Source organism: Helicoverpa armigera, chromosome 12, assembly GCF_030705265.1.
Source record: "Helicoverpa armigera isolate CAAS_96S chromosome 12, ASM3070526v1, whole genome shotgun sequence".
In the NCBI taxonomy this organism is placed as follows: Eukaryota; Metazoa; Arthropoda; class Insecta; order Lepidoptera; family Noctuidae; genus Helicoverpa; species Helicoverpa armigera.
The window spans coordinates 11,153,635-11,179,566 of record NC_087131.1 but is presented as its reverse complement, the minus strand read 5'-3'; the positions used below and the strand labels follow the sequence as shown (position 1 = coordinate 11,179,566).

At 35.6% G+C, this 25,932-nt stretch overlaps 4 long non-coding RNA genes across 4 annotated transcripts; 1 reads left to right on the top strand and 3 right to left on the bottom strand.

Moving 5' to 3' along the window:
* Window positions 1-1,786: 1,786 nt before the first annotated feature.
* Window positions 1,787-11,370, top strand: LOC126054171 (uncharacterized). Its single transcript, XR_010276997.1, has 2 exons — window positions 1,787-1,997; window positions 11,168-11,370. It is a non-coding gene; the product is annotated as an uncharacterized LOC126054171 (long non-coding RNA).
* LOC135117685 (uncharacterized) lies at window positions 4,277-5,339 on the bottom strand. The gene is made up of 2 exons (XR_010277052.1): window positions 5,186-5,339; window positions 4,277-4,867 (listed from the first exon to the last, which is right to left on the bottom strand). It is a non-coding gene; the product is annotated as an uncharacterized LOC135117685 (long non-coding RNA).
* Window positions 11,371-14,246: 2,876 nt separating the features above from the next.
* Window positions 14,247-14,891, bottom strand: LOC135117614 (uncharacterized). Its single transcript, XR_010276999.1, has 2 exons — window positions 14,755-14,891; window positions 14,247-14,435 (listed from the first exon to the last, which is right to left on the bottom strand). It is a non-coding gene; the product is annotated as an uncharacterized LOC135117614 (long non-coding RNA).
* Window positions 14,892-20,398: 5,507 nt separating this feature from the next.
* On the bottom strand, window positions 20,399-21,470 carry LOC135117681 (uncharacterized). The gene is made up of 2 exons (XR_010277047.1): window positions 21,297-21,470; window positions 20,399-20,985 (listed from the first exon to the last, which is right to left on the bottom strand). It is a non-coding gene; the product is annotated as an uncharacterized LOC135117681 (long non-coding RNA).
* Between the last annotated feature and the right edge of the window lie 4,462 nt (window positions 21,471-25,932).

Here is a 25,932-nt window from a genome sequence, read left to right as displayed (position 1 = left end):
TCTATATAAAGTTATTTGAAGGTGTCTATTTATGTAAATACTAGCTTTTGCCCGCAACTTCGTTCGCGTGGAATAGTGACTACCAGCAGATTTTTGATTTGACCAATAGATGGCGCTATATGTCCGGAATAATTTTTTTTTTATTTTATTTTTTGTAATAAAAACTATCCTATGTCCTTTCTCAAGTTCAAACTATGTCTGTACCAAATTTCACACAAATCGGTTCAGTAGTTTAGGCGTGAAGAAAAGACAGACAGACAGACAGAAAGACAGACAGACAGACAGACAGACAGACAGAGTTACTTTCGCATTTATAATATTAGTTTGGATATGATGATTGTTCAAACCGAATAAGCTTAATATCGGCGTGGCGTGTGGAGAGGCCTATGTCCAGCAGTGGACTGCGATAGGCTGATGATGATGATGATGATGATGAACCTTAATATCTAACTAAAAGTGCTACTTTAATGTATAACGGGCACACATCTCTTCCTGTTGGTGTACGGATCCGGGACACAGGTCCGGTACATAAATGCGCAGTCGGCGTCAGTCTGGCATTTCATCTCTGTAAATAACAAGATATCAAGTAAAATTATATAAGTCCCTATATACATACATATATAGGGGAAACCAATGTATAAATTACTTGTTCCTAAAGTTTCCAGCTCTATCCTGATGGCAGCTGCTAGTTCTTAGTTTTTATAACACCCTTAATTTTGAACCTTACATAATATAATAGTCGCGAAAATATTTAATCGCTGGAAAGTTATTTTGTTTGTTGCAAACATTTGTGGACTTTTAAGTTATTAGTCACTCGGAAAATAATAAGCACTTTTAAAGCTTGTGACAGATTTTGACCTTTTTATAAGGAAAATCCAGATTACAACTCTTTATGATAACCAGTACCTCAATTACTTGGAATATGGCTATTTATGTAAAAATATTTTAACAAAAATAGATTAGAAACAAATAAAAACTCACGCCTTCTATATTGAGCTAACGACAGTGGTAGTTCAACCACTAACATCGCGAGAATGAACAGGAACGCGCACTGGATGAACCTCATCGTGTATTAACGCTTGTAGCTCCTCAACTGATATAAACATTTGCCCTTATTCCCCACTATTTATACCACATATTTTATACAATAACAATTAATTCGTAAATCAAATCAATTTTTATATAATGGCTACATTTTATTTATGACTTATTTTTAAGGTAATTAGTAGAGGAGAGATAACATACAGCGTAAAAAAACTAGCTATATGTAATACTAGGTTCCGCCCGCGGCTTCACATAAAGTTCGGTTATATCGCGCATAAAGTTCGGTTATATCGCGTTTCCAAGAGAATTTTGAAAAATCCGGGATAAAAACTACCCTATGTTCTTTCTCAAGGTCAACTCTATCTCTGTACCAAATTTTATTAAAATCAGTTCAGTGGTTTAGACGTGAAAGCGTAACAGACGGATAGACAGACAGAGTTACTTTCGCATTTATAATATTAGTAGGGATAACATTTTCCATACTGTCCGGATGTCGTGAGAAGAGATGTATTGTCTCGATTTGATCTCTGCAGTGTGATTCTATAAGACTTCACTCTAAACTTTGCATCTAAATCCTAAAAACATTCATGACGACTCAACGAAGACACCACGAACACCCAATGAAGACTGAGCTCCGCGGACGCCACGCTGACCACCACGACTCTGCCAAGCGCGCCAAAATGTTGTTTCACCGGAAACGCCACCAGAGGGCGCGCTTGCGTCTCGTTTAGTGTCCGTACTAATGACCGTCTCCGATATTTAGAAAATTGATTTGTTTTACCAGTTACTTGTTATTGTAAAAAACTGTAACGAGTATGTGGTATAAATAGTGGGGAATAAGAGCAAATATTTATATCAGTTGAGGAGCTACACGATGAGGTTCATCCAGTGCGCGTTCCTGTTCATTCTCGCTATGTTAGTGGTTGTCATTACGGCATGGCCACAACCACAGGGTGAGTTTTTTGTAGTTTTAGAGTTGATTTACTTCAAACTAGCAATCGTGAGTTTCTTTTTTGTTTCAAATTAATGAAGATTTTTTGTTACACTTAACATAAATAGCCTCCAAGGAACCAAGGAACTGATTATTATACCTAAAATGTTATAATCTGTTTTTTTTTTAATTATTTAAAGATCAAAATAAGAAAAGAAATATGTGTGTTTGTTAAATCTTGACGCGCAAACGGTGGAATAGATGTTGATGAAACTTAGCCGTAATACTTATAACTTTTACAACATGATAACGCTTATTTTTTCTGGCTGCGGGAAGTATTTCCATCAGGATGGCGCTGGAACCTGACTAACTACAACTATTTTGTACTTTGGTTTCCTTATATGTACTTAAATAATTTTACTTGACATCTTGTTATTTACAGAGCCGGAGCCGGATTGCGAGACGGATAGCGACTGCCTCCCTATGTTTGAATGTGACACCGACTGGGATAAATGTAAACCCATTTAGTGTAGCAGGAGAAAATGCGGGTTGGGGCTTGAAGAAAGTTATTAGCTCCACCCCTGGCTTCTTTGACTTACTTAAACTTATTTAAATTTTTGTATTCACATATTTAAATAAATGAACACCTTCAAATAACCTTATATATATTTATATACAGCTAATAACATTGGTCCTTATCGCTGTCACTGGGTAATGTACCCAAAAGGCTGGCAGCATTGCCTTGTTGATGGCAATCGTTGTGCGAAATAGAAGGGAGCCTTTGGGTCCCGAGAAGTTTCAACAAGGCGCTTAGAAATTTGCATAGCAAGGACATGAGCACTCGACCCCCATGGCGCGAGAGTTTCTACCCCAAACAGCTCAAACATATGACTTCCGAAAAGGCTACTATATTTGAGCCATCTGACGTCCTCTGCTCGTGAAGCGACGGAGTCAGCACTTTGGAAACATGTTTCAAAATAAAATCACCAATTAATCAAGACCAATATTTAACAGATTGGTTTTGATTTGACGAGGAACCCGAATTTCTCGTTAATGCTTGGTTGTGTACGAAAAAATCAAAATCACGAGCAGAGGACCTCAAACGGCTCAAATTTAGTAGTCTTATCGGGAATCACATGTTTCAGCCGTTTGGGGTTGGAGCTCATATACTGTAGTTGGCTTTTTCTATCAAATGTGAAAGGTGCAGTGAACAAATTCAACCCCCAATATATATATATTGGGGGTCGAATTTGGCCCGAAATGGTTCGTGTAATATAACCCACGGCCGGTGTGTCGCTTTTTTTGCTCGAACTTGGCGGACACACTGCCGTGTGTCTAGATTAATACTTTTCAGCTCAATTTGGATTGTATAACATTCTCAGGACTAGATAGAAAACTGTATGAAAAAGAGTGTCCATGGAGTTTCTTGCCGGTTCGTCTCCATGAGACCAACTCTTTGGAACCGTGCACCTAACTTTGACGTTTCGAAAGAGTTCGAAAAATGTTTGAATTTGAGTTTGAAACCTGGTTATAGGCGGAAGGGACCATAGCGATAACATACATGGAACATAGATCAATTTCACACAGATTTTAATGAATCGTGGCAGAAAATACCCATAGCGACTTGAAAAAAACTGACTTAACTGATGTCGTGCTTTGATTGAGGTGAAAAAAAAAAAACTGATTTTAATATTCATTTGAATGTTTAATTATAGTGTAGGGATGGTTGTTGCAGACAGGTAACATCAATAATTTGTAATTGCTCCTCTGAGCCAATGGAGTGTCTTAAATTATACGACCAGGCCTCGGTATGTTTCATACCGCTCAAAATTCGGATAAAGCGAAAAGAAAAAATAGGCGCGGGGGATTATTGAAGATAAATCATTAGTTTCAATATTTTACCATTTCATATTAGAAAAGAAAGTTCCAGCCTGAGAAAAGGAATACAGACGAAATGTACAGGTAAAGGTAATGTTCGAACAGTCAACTTCAGGTCAGTGGTATCAGTTTTATAGGAAAATCGTACTATTACTATTGAGTTAGGTGTATGGCAGTTACCACTGATGTGCAGTCTACCGTAGCACCACTGTCTATAAGTTGTCTGTAGAACTCGGCAGAGCACGATTAAACGGCAGATGATGCTTCTATTACTATAAAATTATGTTGTGAATTTTATTGATATAAAAATTTATAGAGTGAAAGGATTGTTGAGGAGGTGATATTGTAAAAAGTGTAAGTAAATGTCTTAATTAAACAACAATTGTTGTAATATTTTAAGGACGTGATAAATAAAACAAGATGTTGGCAATTTCAGAGAAAGAAATTGGTTTAATTTAAAATATCCTCAATAAGTTATTTGAAGGTGTCTATTTATGTAAATATATGATGATAGTTGAAGTCGTGGTGGCCTATATAGTAAAGAACCAACCTCTCGAGTATGAGGGTGTGGGTTCAGGCAAGTACCAATGCAACTTTTCTAAGTTTGTATGTACTTTTTAAGTAATTTAAGACACCAATGGCTGATAAAAAGGTGAAGGAAAACATCTTGAGGAAACCTGGACTATAAAGTCTGAAATCACCAAACCGCATTGAGCAAGCGTGGTGATTAATGCTCAATCCTTCTCCGTGTGAGAGGAGGCCTGTGCCCAGCAGTGGGACGATAAAAAGGCTGTAACGGATAATTATAGTTCAAACCGAATAAGCTTAATATCTAACTAAAAAATTTAATTCGTTTAAAAAGATGCTGATAACTTTCCTCGAGCCCCGAATACTTTTGTAGTTTTTTCGTGGTACTTTAAATTATAACGGGCACACATCTCTTCTTGTTGGTGTACGGATCCGGGACACAGGTTTCCATAGGTGGGCAGTCAGCGTTAGTCTGGCATTCCGTCTCTGTAAATAACAAGATATCAAGTAAAATTATATAAGTCCCTATAAAGAAACCAACGTACAAATTATTGTTCCTAAAGTTTCCAGCTCTATCCTGATGGAAATACTTCCCGCATCTCCATGGTCAATCATGTTGTATAAATTATAAGTATTACGGCTAAGTTTCATCAACATCTGTTTCACAGTTTAACAAACATACATACATACCAACTTGCTTTTAAGCTTGTGACAGATTTTTATCTTTTTATAAGAAAAATCCAGATTACAACTCTTTAATATATTTTAAATACAAATATAGATTTGAAACAAAAAAAAACTCACGCTCAATTGGAAGTAAGGCCGGTGGTAGTTGTGGAGTTGCCGTGATATCAACCACTAACATCGCGAGAATGAACAGGAACGCACACTGGATGAACCTCATCGTGTATTAGCGCTTGTAGCTCCTCAACTGATATAAACATTTGCTCTAATTCGTCTCTTTTTATACTACATACTCGTTACAGTTTTATACAATAACAATTAATTCGTAATGGCCACATTTTACATACGTATAATGATTTATTATCAAGGTAATTAGTAGAGGAGAGATAACATACAGAGTAAAAAAACTAGGTATACGTAAATATAACATTTTCTATACTGTCCGGATGTCGTAAGAAGAGATGTATTTTCTCGAGTTGTGCTCTGTTGTATAATAATAAAGCTTGACTGACATATAGCTAGTTTTTTTTCCTCTGTATGTTATCTCTCCTCTACTAATTACCTTGCAAATAGATCATTATATATAAAGTTTTAATGTGGCCATTATAAAAAAACCGATTTGATTTACGAATTAATTGTTATTGTATAAAACTGTAACGAGTATGTGGTATAAATAGTGGGGAATAAGAGCAAATTTTTATGTCAGTTGAGGAGCTACAAGCGTTAATACACGATGAGGTTCATCCAGTGCGCGTTCATGTTCATTCTCGCGATGTTAGTGGTTCATATTACGGCATCTCCACAACCACAGGGTGAGTTTTTTTTGTAGTTTTAGAGTTGATTTACTTCAAACTAGCAATCGTGAGTTTCTTTTTTGTTTCAAATCAATGACGATTTTTTATTACACCTTACATAAGTAGCCTCCAAGTAACCGAGGAACTGATTATTATACCTAAAATGTTGTAATCTATTTTTTTTTAAGATCAAAATAAGAAAAGAAATATGTGTGTTTGTTAAATCTTTACGCGCAAACGGTGGAATAGGTGTTGATGAAACTTAGCCGTAATACTTGTAAAGAAAAATATAATTTTCTTTATAAATTTAAATTGTCACAGACGCTTTATAATCTATGCCGCCGTTTTATAATCTATGGAAAGGATAACCTAAAAAACGTCCGATATTCCTCGTAATTAGTGAGTAATTTAGAAACACATTGATATACAAACATTAAATGTCGTTTCTTTGTTTTCAGGTAGGTAAAATTAAATTTTAAGTACTTTTATTTCGTGTGTATCATAGTGTAATGTGAATTAAACAATAAAACTTTGTTTTCAGAGAAACTCAGTTCTGTTTGATTGCCCGTGTCCAAATCACATTTGAAGTAATCTTATAAAACGACATTTATTGTCAGAAAATGGAAAAATTGAAGTTTACGTTTCAAATAAAACCAGCAGTAGACGGAAAGTCAAACTATATCGCCATAACCTCAATTGCCACACAAGATGACAAAGTTTTTCTTATGCCTGAAGAGTATCAAACAGTATCACTTCACAAACATATCCAAACCTCGAAAACCTTCGTTACAGTGAAAAATACATTGAAAAAAAGATATCAAACTAGAAGTGTTTGGATTAAAACGACAGAGGACATATTACAAACATATGTGGATGAGGATGGCAATATGATTTTTCAGGACCAATTCCTAGAGGAAACTACCCAAGAACAATTGGCTTTTGCTAATAAAAAATGTTCAGAAGACTCTATAATGAAGGTTTTGGAAAAAATAATTGAAAGTCAACAAAACAAAGAAAACCAAAGTATAAAAAAGTTAGCAGAAAGGTTTGTAATTGAAAAATTTGATGGAAAAATTCAAGTGCATATCAGTGGATGGAAGTATTTGAGAAAGAATGTGCAAGGTTCGATATTGTAAAAGAGGAACAGAAAATTGAAATATTTAGACTATTTCTAGAAAAGTCATGCACTGATTGGTACTCTTCCATGATGATGAAGCTTACTTTACATTCCGAGTGGTCAGAATGGAAATCAGATTTCTTGCAAACATATGCCAATAAAGGTTGGGCTACTAGCAAGTATGCTTTATCTTTCAAGTATCAAGCAGGATCTTTATTAGAATATGCAGTCAAAAAAGAAAGACTTTTACTGGAAGTGAGAAAAACAATGGATGAAGGTACCCTAATTGATATAATCGCTGCCGGCTTACCAGATTTTATAACAGACAGAATTAACAAGGAAGAAATTGTACACACCAAAAATTTATTTAATGAACTCGGCAGACTAGAACATTTGGTTGCAAAGAAAAAATTTATAAAAAAAGAGGACACTAAAATGACTAGAGAAAAATGTAGTATCTGTGAAAAACTAAAGAAAGGTGTACGCTATCATTCAGAAGATTCCTGTTGGTTTAAAGAGAAAATAAATACTGAAAAGGACAAAAGCAAATAAAGCTCATCAACAATTCTGAATTGGAATGTGAATTGCAGTGTGAAGACCAAAAAAACTAATAGTGCCGCCATTGATCAAAGTAAAATTGGTACTTAATAAAAATGTTGAAGTTTTTGGGATATATGACTCAGGGTCTAATGTCTCATTGATAAATTCAAGATTGTTAAAGATAAATAACAAGGAAACCAGTCATTTCAACAATACTAATTTAAAAACGATTAATGGCGTTAAAAAGGCAATTGGCATAATTACACTTGATGTATCCATTTTAATGTGGAAAAAATTAATGTCTTTGTAATAGACAAAGAAAATTTCGATTACGATTTTTTAGTGGGACTAGATTGTATAAAAGAGTTTTACCTAGTTCAAAACGAAAACTTGGAAATTAGTCAGAAAATACCTATTCATAGAAGTGAAATAGTTTCTAAGGAAACAAATAAAACGGATGTGGATTCTAAGGAAATACACTCTAATAATCTAGTAAACTTCAATGAAGACTTCAGCGAAGAAAACTTTCAAATTTCTATAAATCATCTAGACTGTCAAAAACAGGCAGTGATTGATGAATTAATATCGAATAATAAATCTGTGTTTGCAAAGGACAAATACGACATAGGACAGGTAACAGGTTATGAAGCACACATTGATCTACTAGTAGAAAAATATTGCAGTAAAAGGCCATATCGTTGCACAATGGAAGACAAGAAGGAGATTGAAAACCAGATAGCAAAATTATTGGAAAAAAATATAATAGAAGAATCATATAGCCCATTTGCAGCACCAGTCACATTAGCTTATAAAAGAGATGAAAATAAAAGGTCAAGATTGTGTATCGATTTTCGAGACTTAAATAAAATTGTTGTACCTCAATCACAGCCATTCCCTCTTATTGAGGACCTAATAGTAAAAACAGGAGATTGCAAGTTTTTCTCAACATTGGACTTAAACTCAGCATTTTGGTCAATACCTTTACGTGTCACAGACAGACACAAAACTGCATTTGTGACACAAGAGGGTCACTACCAATGGACATGTTTGCCGTTTGGCTTGAAAACCTCCCAGCTATATTCCAGAGAATAATGTGTAACATAATAAGGAAGCACAGGCTTGGAGAGTTCGCAGTATGTTTCATTGATGACATTTTGTTATTCTCAAAATCATTCTCTGATCATATCGGACATCTGAAACAACTATTTCAAGCAATTAAAAGCGAAGGTCTAAAACTAAAATTCTCTAAATGCACATTGGCAGCAGACACAGTTAAATACTTGGGTCATGTAATACAGAATAATTCAGTGAGGCCGCTGAAAGACAATTTAATATCGATAAAAAATTTCCCGACTCCAAAAACACAAAAAAATGTGAGACAATTCCTGGGAAAAATAAACTTTTATCATAAGTATGTGCCAAATATAGCAATAAAACTGGAACCATTGCATAACCTATTGAGAAAAGGACAAAACTTTAACTGGACTAAAGCATGCCAAGAGTCATTTGATTTAATGAAACAAATATTATGTTCTCAACCAATATTAACAATTTTGACCCAAACCTACCCATACACATATACACGGATGCTAGTATATTAGGAGTAGGAGCAGTCCTAAAACAGCCACAAGAAAACAATGAAGAAAACCGGTAGCATATTTTTCAAAGAAACTGAATGAAGTACAAAAAAGGAAGAAAGCCATATATCTGGAATGCCTGGCAATAAAAGAATGTGTAAAGTATTGGCAGCATCTGTTAATTGGTAGGAAATTTACTGTTTTTTCAGATCACAAGCCATTGGAGAATATGAACATAAAGTCCAGAACAGATGAAGAATTAGGCGATCTAACATACTATTTGTCACAATATGATTTCCAAATTAAATATTCTCCTGGAAGATACAATGTTGAAGCTGATTGCCTGAGCAGGAACCCAGTCCTTGAACCAAATGAAAACCTAGAGGAACAGTTAAAAGTAGTCAACACAATAACACTAGAAGATATCATGAAAGATCAGCTGAGAAATGAATATATACAGTGCAGAAAAGACAAGTTAATAACAAAAAACAATGTTTACTATAAGAAAGTACAGAAAAAGGAAAAAATTGTTATATCAGAGGAATTCAGCATAGAATTTATGAAGAATGTACATACAAATCTAGGTCACATAGGAATTAAACAGATGCAAAGAATGATTAGCTCAGTGTATACAGCAGAAAACATGACAAAAAACATTAGAATAATCTGTGAGAGTTGTATAATATGTTTAAAGAATAAATCAAGGGGACAAAACAAATATGGATTGATGTCCCACTTGGGCCCCGCCACAAGACCCTTTCAGATATGCTCTATTGATACCATTGGAGGTTTCGGAGGTTCCAGATCAACAAAGAGATATTTACATCTGCTAACAGATCATTTCACTAGGTATGCATTTATTTTGACATCAAGTACACAAAATGCAAATGATTTCATTAAACTGATAAGAAACTGTGCAGAAACTGAAGACATTGAATTGATGCTCTCAGACCAATACCCAGGTATCAATTCTAAGGAATTCAAAAAATATTTGGATGATAAGAATATTCCAATAATTTTTACGGCGGTAAACTCTCCTTTCTCAAATGGTTTAAACGAGAGACTAAACCAAACATTGGTCAATAAAATCAGATGCCAGGTAAACGAACACGAGACAAAAACAGCATGGACAACTATAGCACACAACTGTGTAAAAAAATACAATGAAACGGAGCACACTGTTACTGGATATGCTCCAAAGTACCTACTTTACGGCACAGATGTTACGATTTTGCCAAATGAGCTGAAATTGAAGAAGACCGAGTATGATTTAATCCAGGCCAGGAAAACTGCTTTGGAAAATTCAATCAGATCACATAATTACAACAAGACAATTTACGATAAAAACCGAAGACATATAGAATTCAAAGTTGGTGATACTGTTTTTGTAGAAAATGGAAACAAATTGAATAGGAAGAAGCTCGATGAATTGCGACTCGGACCCTACAAAATCATAGAAAAAATATCTAACTCAATTTACAAGATAAACACTGGCCATAAGAAATCAGAGTCAAACTTTTTCCATATCTCGAAGCTAACACCAGCCCCTGTCTGCATTGGATGATTATTGTTTCATCTTCTCTAGGAGGGGAGATGTAAAGAAAAATATAATTTTCTTTATAAATTTAAATTGTCACAGACGCTTTATAATCTATGCCGCCGTTTTATAATCTATGGAAAGGATAACCTAAAAAACGTCCGATATTCCTCGTAATTAGTGAGTAATTTAGAAACACATTGATATACAAACATTAAATGTCGTTTCTTTGTTTTCAGGTAGGTAAAATTAAATTTTAAGTACTTTTATTTCGTGTGTATCATAGTGTAATGTGAATTAAACAATAAAACTTTGTTTTCAGAGAAACTCAGTTCTGTTTGATTGCCCGTGTCCAAATCACATTTGAAGTAATCTTATATACTTATAACTTTTACAACATGATAACGCTTATTTTTTCTGGCTGCGGGAAGTATTTCCATCAGGATGGCGCTGGAACCTGACTAACTACAACTATTTTGTACTTTGGTTTCCTTATATGTACTTAAATAATTTTACTTGACATCTTGTTATTTACAGAGCCGGATTGCGAGACGGATAGCGACTGCCTACCTATGTTTGAATGTGACACCGACTGGGATAAATGTAAACCCTTTTAGTGTAGCAGGAGAAAATGCGGGTTGGGGCTTGAAGAAAGTTATTAGCTCCACCCCTGGCTTCTTTGGAAACTTATTTAAATTTTTGTATTCACATATTTAAATAAATGAACACCTTCAAATAACCTTATATATATTTATATACAGCTAATAACATTGGTCCTTATCGCTGTCACTGGGTAATGTACCCAAAAGGCTGGCAGCATTGCCTTGTTGATGGCAATCGTTGTGCGAAATAGAAGGGAGCCTTTGGGTCCCGAGAAGTTTCAACAAGGCGCTTAGAAATTTGCATAGCAAGGACATGAGCACTCGACCCCCATGGCGCGAGAGTTTCTACTCCAAACAGCTCAAACATAGGACTTCCGAAAAGGCTACTATATTTGAGCCATCTGACGTCCTCTGCTCGTGAAGCGACGGAGTCAGCACTTTGGAAACATGTTTCAAAATAAAATCACCAATTAATCAAGACCAATATTTAACAGATTGGTTTTGATTTGACGAGGAACCCGAATTTCTCGTTAATGCTTGGTTGTGTACGAAAAAATCAAAATCACAAGCAGAGGACCTCAAACGGCTCAAATTTAGTAGTCTTATCGGGAATCACATGTTTCAGCCGTTTGGGGTTGGAGCTCATATACTGTAGTTGGCTTTTTCTATCAAATGTGAAATCAAATCAAATCAAATCAAATCAAATCAAATTGTTTTTATTTCAAATAGGCCTTTGCAGGCTCTTATGAAACGTCAAATTAGTTGCACGGTTCCAAAAAGTTGGTCTCATGGAGAAGAGCCGGCAAGAAACTCCATAGACACTCTTTTAAAAAGTAATATTTTCACAAACATTCTATTACATAACAATAGTAAGCTGATAAAATTATACAATGCAACTGAAAGGTAAACAGTAAATCAATACAATCCAAAGAGAAAAGAAAAAGACGTTTAATTGCCAGGGAAGCCACACATGGAGAGATGAGTTATCGCCATATAATATCTTTATCGTCTACGAAGTCTTGAATTTTATAATAAGCTTTTTTAATGAGGGTGGATTTTACAGTGTTCTTAAATTTTATATCCGTGAGATCGGTTTCACACTTAAGCTGCAGTGAACAAATTTTCAAAAATGTGTTTTTTTTTCTGGTAAAGCAAAGGGAAACAATAAATTAAAAAAAATACATCGATATTAGTCGCCTCTAAAACATGAGATGTAACCAAAGTACACCAAGAAAGTTCTCAAACATAGGAGGCGAAAATGTAATAGTATGTACACCCATGTTTATACAAATATAGTATCTTGTATCTTGTGGGGTCGCTCTCCACTACTTGGTATAGGATCCTTTAGTAAGATATAATTAAAAAGAGGCGAATTCAAGATCTGTAGAAATAAGCATGTTTAAATGATATAAGTTCTGAAAAACACGGCAAGAGTATTAAAAAGGATCTAGCAACTTAAGACGGTTTTGGTTCGGCCTACTGCAGCAAACTCAATAGAAAAAAAACGAAAAAAAAAATCTAGCAACCATTGCACTAAAATTGTTTCGTATAATTTACTGATACATTTTTAGCTCAATTTGGATTGTATAACATTCTCATGACTAGATAGAAAACTGTATGAAAAAGAGTGTCCATGGAGTTTCTTGCCGGTTCGTCTCCATGAGACCAACTCTTTGGAACCGTGCACCTAACTTTGACGTTTCGAAAGAGTTCGAAAAATGTTTGAGTTTGAGTTTGAAACCTGGCTATAGGCGAAAGGGACCATAGCGATAACATACATGGAACATAGATCAATTTCACACAGATTTTAATGAATCGTGGCAGAAAATACCCATAGCGACTTGAAAAAAACTGACTTAACTGATGTCTTGCTTTGATTGAGGTGAAAAAAAAAAACTGATTTTAATATTCATTTGAATGTTTAATTATAGTGTAGGGATGGTTGTTGCAGACAGGTAACATCAATAATTTGTAATTGCTCCTCTGAGCCAATGGAGTGTCTTAAATTATACGACCAGGCCTCGGTATGTTTCATACCGCTCAAAATTCGGATAAAGCGAAAAGAAAAAATAGGCGCGGGGGATTATTGAAGATAAATCATTATTTTCAATATTTTACCATTTCATATTAGAAAAGTAAGTTCCAGCCTGAGAAAAGGAATACAGACGAAATGTACAGGTAAAGGTAATGTTCGAACAGTCAACTTCAGGTCAGTGGTATCAGTTTTATAGGAAAATCGTACTATTACTATTGAGTTACCTTAACTCAATAGTAATAGTGGCAGTGCATGGCAGTTACCACTGATGTGCGGTCTACCGTAGCACCACTGTCTATAAGTTGTCTGTGGAACTCGGCAATGCACGATTAAACGGCAGACGATGCTTCTATTACTATAAAATTATGTTGTGAATTTTATTGATATAAAAATTTATACAGTGAAAGGATTGTTGAGGAGGCGATATTGTAAAAAGTGTAAGTAACTTAGTACAGTCTTAATTAAACAGCAATTGTTGTAATATTTTAAGGACGTGATAAATAAAACAAGATCTTTGCAACTTCAGAGACAGAAATTGGTTTATAAAATATCCTCAATAAGTTATTTGAAGGTGTCTATTTATGTAAATATATGATGATAGTTGAAGTCGTGGTGGCCTAGTAAAGAATTGGTTCTTTACTAGGCCACCACGACTTCAACTATGCCTGACCTGGAATCGAACCCATACTCGAGAGGTTGGCCTCTCGAGTATGGGTTCGATTCCAGGTCAGGCAAGTACCAATGCAACTTTTCTAAGTTTGTATGTACTTTTTAAGTAATTTAAAACACCAATGGCTGATAAAAAGGTGAAGGAAAACATCTTGAGGAAACCTGGACTATAAAGTCTGAAATCACCAAACCGCATTGAGCAAGCGTGGTGATTAATGCTCAATCCTTCTCCGTGTGAGAGGAGACCGCAGCCCAGCAGTGGGATGATAAAAAGGTTGTAACGGATGATTATAGTTCAAACCGAATAAGCTTAATATCTAACAAAAAATTTTAATTCGTTTAAAAAGATGCTGATAACTTTCCTCGAGCCCCAAACACCTTTGTAGTTTTTTCGTGGTACTTTAAATTATAACGGGCACACATCTCTTCTTGTTGGTGTACGGATCCGGGACACAGGTTTCCATAGGTGGGCAGTCGGCGTTAGTCTGGCATTCCGTCTCTGTAAATAACAAGATATCAAGTAAAATTATATAAGTCCCTATAAAGAAACCAATGTACAAATTAGTTGTTCCTAAAGTTTCCAGCTCTATCCTGATGGAAATATTTCCCGCATCCCCATGGTCAATGATGTTGCATAAATTATAAGTATTACGGCTAAGATTCATCAACATCTGTTTCACAGTTTAACAAACATACATACATACCAACTTGCTTTTAAGCTTGTGACAGAGTTTGTTCTTTTTATAAGAAAAATCCAGATTACAACTCTTTAATATATTTTAAATACAAAAATAGATTTGAAACAAAAAAAAACTCACGCTCAATTGGAAGTAAGGCCGGTGGTAGTTGCGGAGTTGCCGTGATATCAACCACTAACATCGCGAGAATGAACAGGAACGCGCACTGGATGAACCTCATCGTGTATTAACGTTTGTAGCTCCTCAACTGACATAAACATTTGCTCTAATTCGTCTCTTTTATACCAGATACTCGTTACAGTTTTATACAATAACAATTAATTCGTAATGGCCACATTTTATATACATATAATGATTTATTATCAAGGTAATTAGCAGAGGAGAGATAACATACAGAGTAAAAAAAAGTAGCTATATGTAAATATAACATTTTCTATACTGTCCGGATGTCGTAAGAAGAGATGTATTTTCTCGAGTTGTGCTCTGTTGTATAATAAAGCTTGACTGACATATAGCTAGTTTTTTTTACTCTGTATGTTATCTCTCCTCTACTAATTACCTTGCAAATAGATCATTATATATAAAGTTTTAATGTGGCCATTATAAAAAAATCGATTTGATTTACGAATTAATTTTTATTGTATAAAACTGTAACGAGTATGTGGTATAAATAGTGGGGAATTAGAGCAAATGTTTATATCAGTTGAGGAGCTACAAGCGTTAATACACGATGAGGTTCATCCAGTGCGCGTTCCTGTTCATTCTCGCGATGTTAGTGGTTCATATTACGGCATCTCCACAACCAAAGGGTGAGTTTTTTGTATTTTTAGAGTTGATTTACTTCAAACTAGCAATCGTGAGTTTCTTTTGACGTGACAACGTCTTATAAATCGATGGAGCCGGCTGCACGCACGAAAAAACATGACTCATGCGGCGTTACCTCGCTCTGAGACGTTCCGTTTAAGGCTTGAAGTGCAAGCGAGAGCACGCAGCGAACGACAAAGAGGCACAATCGGCAGCTACTCACGTTGTCACGTTCAACTATCGTCAGTAAAATGACTTTACAGACAATGGTTTTTTTTTGTTTCAAATCAATGACGATTTTTTATTACACCTTACATAAATAGCCTCCAAGTAACCGAGGAACTGAATATTATTAAATGTTGTAATCAGTTTTTTTTTATTTAAAGATCAAAATAAGAAAAGAAATATGTGTGTTTATTAATCTTGACGCGCAAACGGTGGAATAGGTGTTGATGAAACTTAGCCGTAATACTTATAACTTTTACAACATGATAACGCTTATTTTTTCTGGCTGCGGGAAGTATTTCCATCAGGATGGGGCTGAAATCTGACTAACTACAACTATTTTGTACTTTGGTTTCCTTATATGTACTTAAATAATTTTACTTGACATCTTGTTATTTACAGAGCCGGATTGCGAGAAGGATAGCGACTGCCCACCTATGTTTGAATGTGACACCGACTGGGATAAATGTAAACCCCTTTTAGTGTAGCAGGAGAAAATGCGGGTTGGGGCTTGAAGAACGTTATTAGCTCCGCCCCTGGCTTCTTTGGAAACTTATTTAAATTTATAATATTCACATATTTAAATAAATTAACACCTTCAAATAACCTTATATATATTTATATACAGCTAATAACATTGGTCCTTATCGCTGTCACTGGGTAATGTACCCAAAAGGCTGGCAGCATTGCCTTGTTGATGGCAATCGTTGTACGAAATAGAAGGGAGCCTTTGGGTCCCGAGAAGTTTCAACAAGGCGCATAGAAATTTGCATAGCAAGGACATGAGCACTCGACCCCCATGGCGCGAGAGTTTCTACCCCAAACAGCTCAAACATATGACTTCCGAAAAGGCTACTATATTTGAGCCATCTGACGTCCTCTGATCGTGAAGCGACGGAGTCAGCACTTTGGAAACATGTTTCAAAATAAAATCACCAATTAATCAAGACCAATATTTAACAGATTGGTTTTGATTTGACGAGGAACCCGAATTTCTCGTTAATGCTTAGTTGTGTACGAAAAAATCAAAATAACAAGCAGAGAACCTCAAACGGCTCAAATTTAGTAGTCTTATCGGGAATCACATGTTTCAGCCGTTTGGGGTTAGAGCTCATATACTGTAGTTGGCTTTTTCTATCAAATGTGAAAGCTGCAGTGAACAAATTTTCAAAAATGAATTTTTTTTTCTGGTAAAGCAAAGGGAAACAATAAATTTAAAAAAAAAAAACTAAAAAACACGCTTTTTATAGAAAACCGAACTAAAAAATAGAAAATAAATTTTAATGAATTTAAATTAAGAAAATAGTGTTAAAAATTTCAATGAATATAAATTAATAATAGTGTGAATACAAAAAATATATTTAAAAAAAGCGTGGGGTGCTTTTTAAGGTATTATCGAAATGAAAATCACTCTACTCATATCTGTCAATAAAATATTTATAACTATTGACACCATGCACCCCACGCTTTTTTTTAAATATATTTTTTGTATTCACACTATTATTAATTTATATTCATTGAAATTTTTAACACTATTTTCTTAATTTAAATTCATTAAAATTTATTTTCTATTTTTTAGTTCGGTTTTCTATAAAAAGCGTGTTTTTTAGTTTTTTTTAAACTATTATTTATTTTCTACTTTTTTTTGTTTAAAGCTTTTCAGTGATACGAATAGTTGTCACTATCCTTACAAGTGGGAAGTTCTCATCAATACAAAGAATATAAGTCCAAACGAGGTATTTTACATATTCAGTTGTCGAGTTCCCTCGACTTTCTCTGGTCTCCGTCATCAGGTCAGCTCCCAACCTTCACTGTTGCATAGGTCTTGTCAATACAAATAATTTAAGCCCAAACACGAGGTAGTTTACATATTCAGTTGTCGAGTTCCCTCGACTTTCTCTGGTCTCCATCATCAGGTCAGCTCCAAACCTTCACTGTTGCAAAGGTCTTGTCAATACAAATAATTTAAGCCCAAACACGAGGTAGTTTACATATTCAGTTGTCGAGTTCCCTGGACCCTCTCTGGTCTCCATCATCAGGTCAGCTCCAAATCTTCACAGTTGAATAGTGCTTTTAGGCGTACACCTGAGTGTCAAGTTTTTACCCTATGTATGCCTACAACTTTCGAAGGTTGCCCTCGATTTCTCATGGTTTCCATCATCAGATCCTGACCTGATGACTATGGGACCAACTGGCAGCTATTCCGAGTCGAACAAAAAAAGAATCACGTGAATCGGTCCATAAACCTCGGAGTAATCGATGCGTATGTGTAACCTCCTCCTTTTTGGGAAGTCGGTTAAAATGGAATAATTTTATCAAATTAGTGTATTGTCATCGGTCCTCAATAAATCTACAAAGTTTGAACGAAATCTGGCCGTTTAAAGTGGGTCAAAATCGCGCCCAAAGAAGTCGGTTACAAACAAACATACAAACCTACAAACATACAAACATACAAACATACAGGTGAAGCTAATAAAAAGCGTGTAAAAATACATCGATATTAGTCGCCTCTAAAACATGAGATGTAACCAAAGTGCACCAAGAAAGTTCTCAAACATAGGAGGCGAAAATGTAATAGTATGTACACCCATGTTTATACAAATAAAGTATCTTGTATCTTTTGGGGCCGCTCTCCACTACTTGGTATAGGATCCTTTAGTAAGACATTATTAAAAATAGGCGAATTCAAAATCTGTAGAAATAAGCATGATTAAATGATATAAGTTCTGAAAAACACTGCAAGAGTATTAAGAAAGATCTAGCAACTTAAGACGGTTTTTTTGGTTTGGCCCACTGCAGCAAACTCAATAGAAAAAAAACGAAAAAAAAAAAACTTGCAACGACTGCACTAAAATTGTTTTGTATAATTTACTGATACATTATTAGCTCAATTTGGATTGTATAACATTCTCAGGACTAGATAGAAAACTGTATGAAAAAGAGTGTCCATGGAGTTTCTTGCCGGTTCGTTTCCATGAGACCAACTCTTTGGAACCGTGCACCTAACTTTGACGTTTCGAAAAGGTAACTATTTGTAATTGCTCCTCTGAGCGAATGGAGTGTCTTAAATCATATGACCAGGCCTCGGTATGTTTCATACCGCTCAAAATTTGGATAAAGCGAAAAGAAAAAATAGGCGCGGGGGATTATTGAAGATAAATCATTAGTTTCAACATTTTACCATTTCACATTAGAAAAGAAAGTTTCAGCCTGAGAAATGGAATACAGACGAAATGTACAGGCAGGCCCGCCGTAAGCGGGCGTGCAGCGCGTGCACAGCACGCGGGCGGCACGTCCTACGGGGCGGCAAATCTAGCGAGTTATCACGTAATATTTAAAAAATACAATAATATTTTTACTAATGATTTGATTTAAATATTTCCGAACACAGCAATAGCGCTAAGAATATTACTTACACTGCCGGTTTCAGTTAGGTACATCTGTTGAAAGGACATTTTCAAAATTAAAGATTCTTAAAAACGATTTAAGATCAACCAGTGGCGTAGCGTGGGGCAAATGCTGTTTAGGGGGCGGCAAAATTAAACCAATAAAATTTCAGAAAAAGCCGCCCTAGCTTTGGTCGTCTCCTATCAATTTTGACTGTTTCACCCTTTGCATCCCCAAAAAAGTTCGCGCTCGCTGCGCTCGCGGCTCCATGTCAGATATCCTATTTTATCTTTGTTTAATTGTTGAAGCATTCAATTCCGAAAAAACATTTTAGCGCACGTCCGTTATGGCTTTTTATGATATGTTTACTTCATGAAAACTGTAAGAAAAAAATCGCGCTCGCTTCGCTCGCGGCTTTTGCACTTAACTTCTGTGCATATCTTACTTTTTGACTTTGCTTTGTTAATTTACAGTGGTTTTTATTTGTTTTGTGTCCTTAGACTAAAAAATTTTCGCTTCCTTACGTATGAAAAATGTCTTATAAGTTGACTTTTCAACGGGAAACCCACCAAATAACATATTTTACTGACTTTAAACATTGTTATAGATATTTAAGTGCGTTAGTTTAAGTTAATCATAATCTTTCAATACATAGGGGCCACTTGGGTAATGATTGCACTGCATTGATGCCCTAAGCAATTGCTTAGTTTGCTTATGGGCTAACCCAGGACTGCTTAGGTTACTCTGAACATTTCAAGTAAATAAAAAGTTATGTGTAATGTATGTTATGTATTGCAATAGTTATTTATCCAAAAGTAGGTGGGTTTCCTGCAATCAGAGCGGTGCATGAACATATTTTTTTCTGTTGGACAAGTAAGATAGGCGGGGGTCCGGACCCCCTAGATCCCCCCCCCTTATATATTTTTTGGCAAAACGTATGTAGTCGTAGGGCGGCATAATCAGTTTTGCACGCGGGCGAACAAACAGTTAGCGGCGGACCTGTGTACAGGTAAAGGTAATGTTCGAACAGTCAACTTCAGGTCAGTGGTATCAGTTTTATAGGAAAATCGTACTATTACTATTGAGTTGGGTGCATGGCAGTTACCACTGATGTGCAGTCTACCGTAGCAACACTGCCTATAAGTTGTCTGTAGAACTCGGCAGAGCACGATTAAACGGCAGATGATGCTTCTATTACTATAAAATTATGTTGTGAATTTTATTGATATAAAAATTAATAGAGTGAAAGGATTGTTGAGAAGGCGATATTGTAAAAAGTGTAAGTAAATGTCTTAATTAAACAAGAATTGTTGTAATATTTTAAGGACGTGATAAATAAAACAAGATCTTTGCAATTTCAGAGACAGAAATTGGTTTAATTTAAAATATCCTCAATAAGTTATTTGAAGGTGTCTATTTATGTAAATATATGATGATAGTTGAAGTCGTGGTGGCCTAGTAAAGAACCAACCTCTCGAGTATGAGGGTGTGGGTTCAGGCAAGTACCAATGCAACTTTTCTAAGTTTGTATGTACTTTTTAAGTAATTTAAAACACCAATGGCTGATAAAAAGGTGAAGGAAAACATCTTGAGGAAACCTGGACTATAAAGTCTGAAATCACCAAACCGCATTGAGCAAGCGTGGTGATTAATGCTCAATCCTTCTCCGTGTGAGAGGAGACCGCAGCCCAGCAGTGGGATGATAAAAAGGTTGTAACGGATGATTATAGTTCAAACCGAATAAGCTTAATATCTAACAAAAAATTTTAATTCGTTTAAAAAGATGCTGATAACTTTCCTCGAGCCCCAAACACCTTTGTAGTTTTTTCGTGGTACTTTAAATTATAACGGGCACACATCTCTTCTTGTTGGTGTACGGATCCGGGACACAGGTTTCCATAGGTGGGCAGTCGGCGTTAGTCTGGCATTCCGTCTCTGTAAATAACAAGATATCAAGTAAAATTATATATAGGGAAACCAATGTACTAATTAGTTGTTCCTAAAGTTTCCAGCCCTATCCTGACGGAAATACTTCCCGCATCCCCATGGTCAATCATGTTGTATAAATTATAAGTATTACGGCTAAGTTTCATCAACATCTGTTTCACAGTTTAACAAACATACATACATACCAACTTGCTTTTAAGCTTGTGACAGATTTTGATATTTTTATAAGAAAAATCCAGATTACAACTCTTTAATATATTTTAAATACAAAAATAGATTTGAAACAAAAAGAAACTCACGCTCAATTGGAAGTAAGGCCGGTGGTAGTTGTGGAGTTGCCGTGATATCAACCACTAACATCGCGAGAATGAACAGGAACGCGCACTGGATGAACCTCATCGTGTATTAACGCTTGTAGCTCATCAACTGATATAAATATTTGCTCTAATTCGTCTCTTTTTATACCACATACTCGTTACAGTTTTATACAATAACAATTAATTCGTAATGGCCACATTTTACATACATATAATGATTTATTATCAAGGTAATTAGTAGAGGAGAGATAACATACAGAGTAAAAAAAAACTAGGTATATGTAAATATAACATTTTCTATACTGTCCGGATGTCGTAAGAAGAGATGTATTTTCTCGAGTTGTGCTCTGTTGTATAATAAAGCTTGATTGACATATAGCTAGTTTTTTTTACTCTGTATGTTATCTCTCCTCTACTAATTACCTTGCAAATAGATCATTATATATAAAGTTTTAATGTGGCCATTATAAAAAAATCGATTTGATTTAAGAATGAATTGTTATTGTATAAAACTGTAACGAGTATGTGGTATAAATAGCGCGGAATTAGAGCAAATATTTATATCAGTTGAGGAGCTACAAGCGTTAATACACGATGAGGTTCATCCAGTGCGCGTTCCTGATCATTCTCGCGATGTTAGTGGTGGATATCACGGCATCTCCACAACTACCACCGACTTTACTTCGAACTAGCAATCGTGAGTTTCTTTTTTGTTTCAAATCAATGAATTTTTTTTTTACCTAATTATACCTTCGTGCCCTTTACTTAAATAGAATCCAAGTAACTAAGGAACTCATGATTTTAATGTGTTGTAATCTGGATATTTCTTATCCATGATCAATAAAAAAAGAAGTATGCATGTTTGTTGAATGTTTACGCGCTAACGGTGGAATAGATGTTGATGAAACTTAGCCGTAATACTTATAATTTATACAACATGATAACGCTTATTTTTTCTGGCTGCGGGAAGTATTTCCATCAGGATGGCGCTGAAAACTGACTAATTACAACTTGTTTGTACTTTGGTTTCCTTATATGTACTTAAATCATTTTTTACTTGACATCCTGTTATTTACAGAGCGGGAATGCGACAGTGACGCCGACTGCCGACCTTGGTATGGGTGTGATATCAGGACCTGTAGCAGGGGAAAATGCTTGTGTTCGGGCGAGGAACGTCATTAGTTCCGCCCCTAGCTTCTTATAAAATAAATTCCTACAAATTACCTGAGCTGTGTGCATATATAATATACAGTTTAAATACTAATAAATAGGTCCTCGTCGCTGTCACTTGGTAATGTACCCAAAAGGCTGGCAGCAGTGCCACGTTGGATGGCAATGCTCAATCGTTGTGCGAAATACAATTGAGCCTTTAGCTCCTCAACTGTTATAAATATTTGCTCTAATTTGTCTCTTTTTATACCACATACTCGTTACAGTTTTATACAATAACAATTAACTGGTAAAACAAATCAATTTTCAAGGTAATGTAAGTAGGTAGTGTAAAGAAAACATAGAGCACAAAAAAAAAAAACCAGCTATAGCCATATAGAAAACCGGGACTATACAATATAGTCTGAAATCACCAATCCCCATTGAGCAAGTATGGCGATTAATTCTCACTCCTTCTCCATGTGAGAGGAGGCTTGTGCTCAGCAGTGGGACGATAAAAAATCTGTAACAGGTATATAATACTAGCTTCTAAAAGCGGTTTCACCTACATCCCGTGAGACCTCTGCACGAATCCATATAAAAAGTCACCTTTAGCCTTCCTCCTTAATATGTAACACTGAACGAATTATTCAAATCACTTTACTGATTTGAAAAATATAGTTAACAAACAAACTCTTCAGCTTTGTAATATTAGTACCTATAGATAACATTTTCCATGCGGCCCGGATGTCGTAAAAAGAGATGTATTGTCTCGAGTTGTGCTCTGCTGTATAATAGAGCTCGGCTAATCGGCACTGTAGGGCACTCGATAAATGGTTCAATTGCTAAGACATTTACATAACTGCCCATTATTTACATAAACTTTTACGTCTGAACTGTTATCTGTTAATCTGTATTTAACATTAACCATTGCAGACTAAATATACTACAGCTAGCCCGATGGTCGGCAAATTTTGTTGTAAAGAAAATCTTGAGCAGCGTGAGAAATTGTCACATTCTTCTTGACTAAAACCCACCAAGTTCTTTCTTAAGCTCTTTATGTACCATGGCTGCGGTAACTCTTTCAAACAATTAGCAGCCCCGACGGGCTTTGACTCTGGTAGGGCCCTCTGACCTCATACTCGTTCGATCAAGAGTATTTATTTTGTTTAAAAAAATCTCCGGTCTTGATTAGCAATTTCAAGCTAGGTATATCACCGTGCTTAATTCTTAATTATATCGATTAGTTTCACTGTTTTTCTCAATTTTTCATTTGTTTAAATTCTGATTTTGTTATACTTACTTTCAAATCAAATCAAAACCAATCTGTCAAAGATTTGGGCGATTTCCATACAAAGCGTGTAAAGGCGGAGTTAGTAAAGTTCCTCGATCTCAGAAAACCTGCATTTTGGCACTATTTTCTTAGGATATTTTGCTTTATGACATCTCCGCCAGTCATATTTTTCTTCATGTGCCGATGTGGTAGTCAACGAAGTTATGGTGATTGACCACCATGCTACATTAACCTCTTGTATGCCGCTAATTAGAGAACAATAGAAAATCAATTGTGTCTCGCGTGGATCCGCGCACCGGCTTACAAGGGGTTAAGGCTGCGTTCAAACCAAACTGACTGTTAGCTGCCGAGTGTCAGCGTCTATGCATACCTATTACGCATAGCGTATCGCCGGTTACATGTGAACGAAAAAAAAAAATATTTATAGAAATACAATAAACTGCGTGACGTCACAGGTCAGTCACATTCAGCGGCTGACAGTCAGTTTAGTTTGAAAACCGCCTAAATCCAGTATGTAAGGCAATATAAAACTACACTTTTTTATAAATAAGTACATAAATGTTATCAGCAGAAATTTCCTTTGCACGTTATTTGTAATGCGTATCGAATGAGATTTTATTTTTTTCATATTGTTTTTAAGCGGTAGTTTATCGCTTTATTTTCCGAGTCAAAAGAGAATTTCCACTGCACTTCGATAAAAAGTAGCTAATCTATTGTTCTTATTATGTCAAGTAACTTATATAAAACTTTGATGTAATTTATTTAAAACTGGGTACACTGTTTTAATTGGACCGCTATGCTTTTCGGAATGAAGTTTTTAAATTACTTCCGAGGGTATACTTATGATAGGTACTGAAATTGCTTTAACATCACACAAAGAATAAAAAAATATTTACAAAAATTCTTCACATATCTGCCAATTTTTCCTTATTACCGTTGAAAATATAAGAACCGCAAAAATAAAAGATCAACCTTCGTTATTGGCAATAAGTTCCCGCTATTGTGTACAAAGCTTAACTTGTCAGAACTAAGGCATTCATTATAGTAAACGAACGATGAAATATAAAGCGAGTAGTGGCTAAGGCTGCGGTTCCACTGAGGCGGAGCGGGGGGGAGCGAAGAGATGTCGCTTTTCACCAATGAGGGTTTTCTAAAATGGCAATCCACGAGGTGGCAGCACCGAGTCGTCAGGTCCAATAACTGTCAAAGTGCTTATCTTTACTATGAATAGTGAACGATTTTAGTGTTTTTTTTATTTTATAATTAAAGCACTGCATTATTGTTTTACTATTGCGGTTGAGTAAATAAAAAAAACTAAATCATATTGTGTTAACAAATTTTTCAACAAGCTTTTCCTTAGTACCAGTGACTTTTGCACCTTCTCTCTTAGCTCAATTTTTAGTTCGGAAACCTTATTCTGACCGTAGTCCATAATAAAATCAATAACACTTCCAATATAATAGAATTTCAATAAACAATAAGTTCGGCACCTACAATTCCATACTATTTGACAGCTGTTTGGACCAGACGCATACGTGGCGCCACCCGGTGACAGAAAAAATTTCAAAAACCCTCATTGCATGGCTTCAAATGCACATCTCTCATTCACTTCGACAAAAGGAAACAGTATTGAGGGAGAGAAGTGGAATTGATTAAAATATCGGGAAAACATGCTACATAGGTTAGCCTGGCGCGAAGGGTGGAGGAACGTGGAGCGGAGTGGGGTGGCTCACTCGCACGCAGTCCCTGGACACTTTTGATGTGTGTACTTAGATAGAATCAAGTTACAAAGTATGAATCCCATTAGAACTAGGTATGATCTCGCCCGCTAGGTGGACTCATTTCAAAAAGTTTTAATAAATATTTGTTCATGTTTCTTCACTGGGCCCTCACGCCCCTGGCAGTGCGATAAGGTAAAATAACTATGCTAAACGACGTTCCCCTTTAGTTAAAACACTTATACCTCTTTTCATAGCTTAACCCCGCTCCGCTACGCTCCACTCTGCCTCAGTAGAACCACAGCTTAAATTGACGTTAAAATATAAGGTGAGCCTTACTGCGTTACCTACAGTGTAACTATCGCTTGATAAATAAAAAGGTTGGTAGTGCTGCTAATTGGTTTGTTAAGTTTTAAAAGGTAATTAATTGGCTGTATTCTCTCTCTCATTATAAATA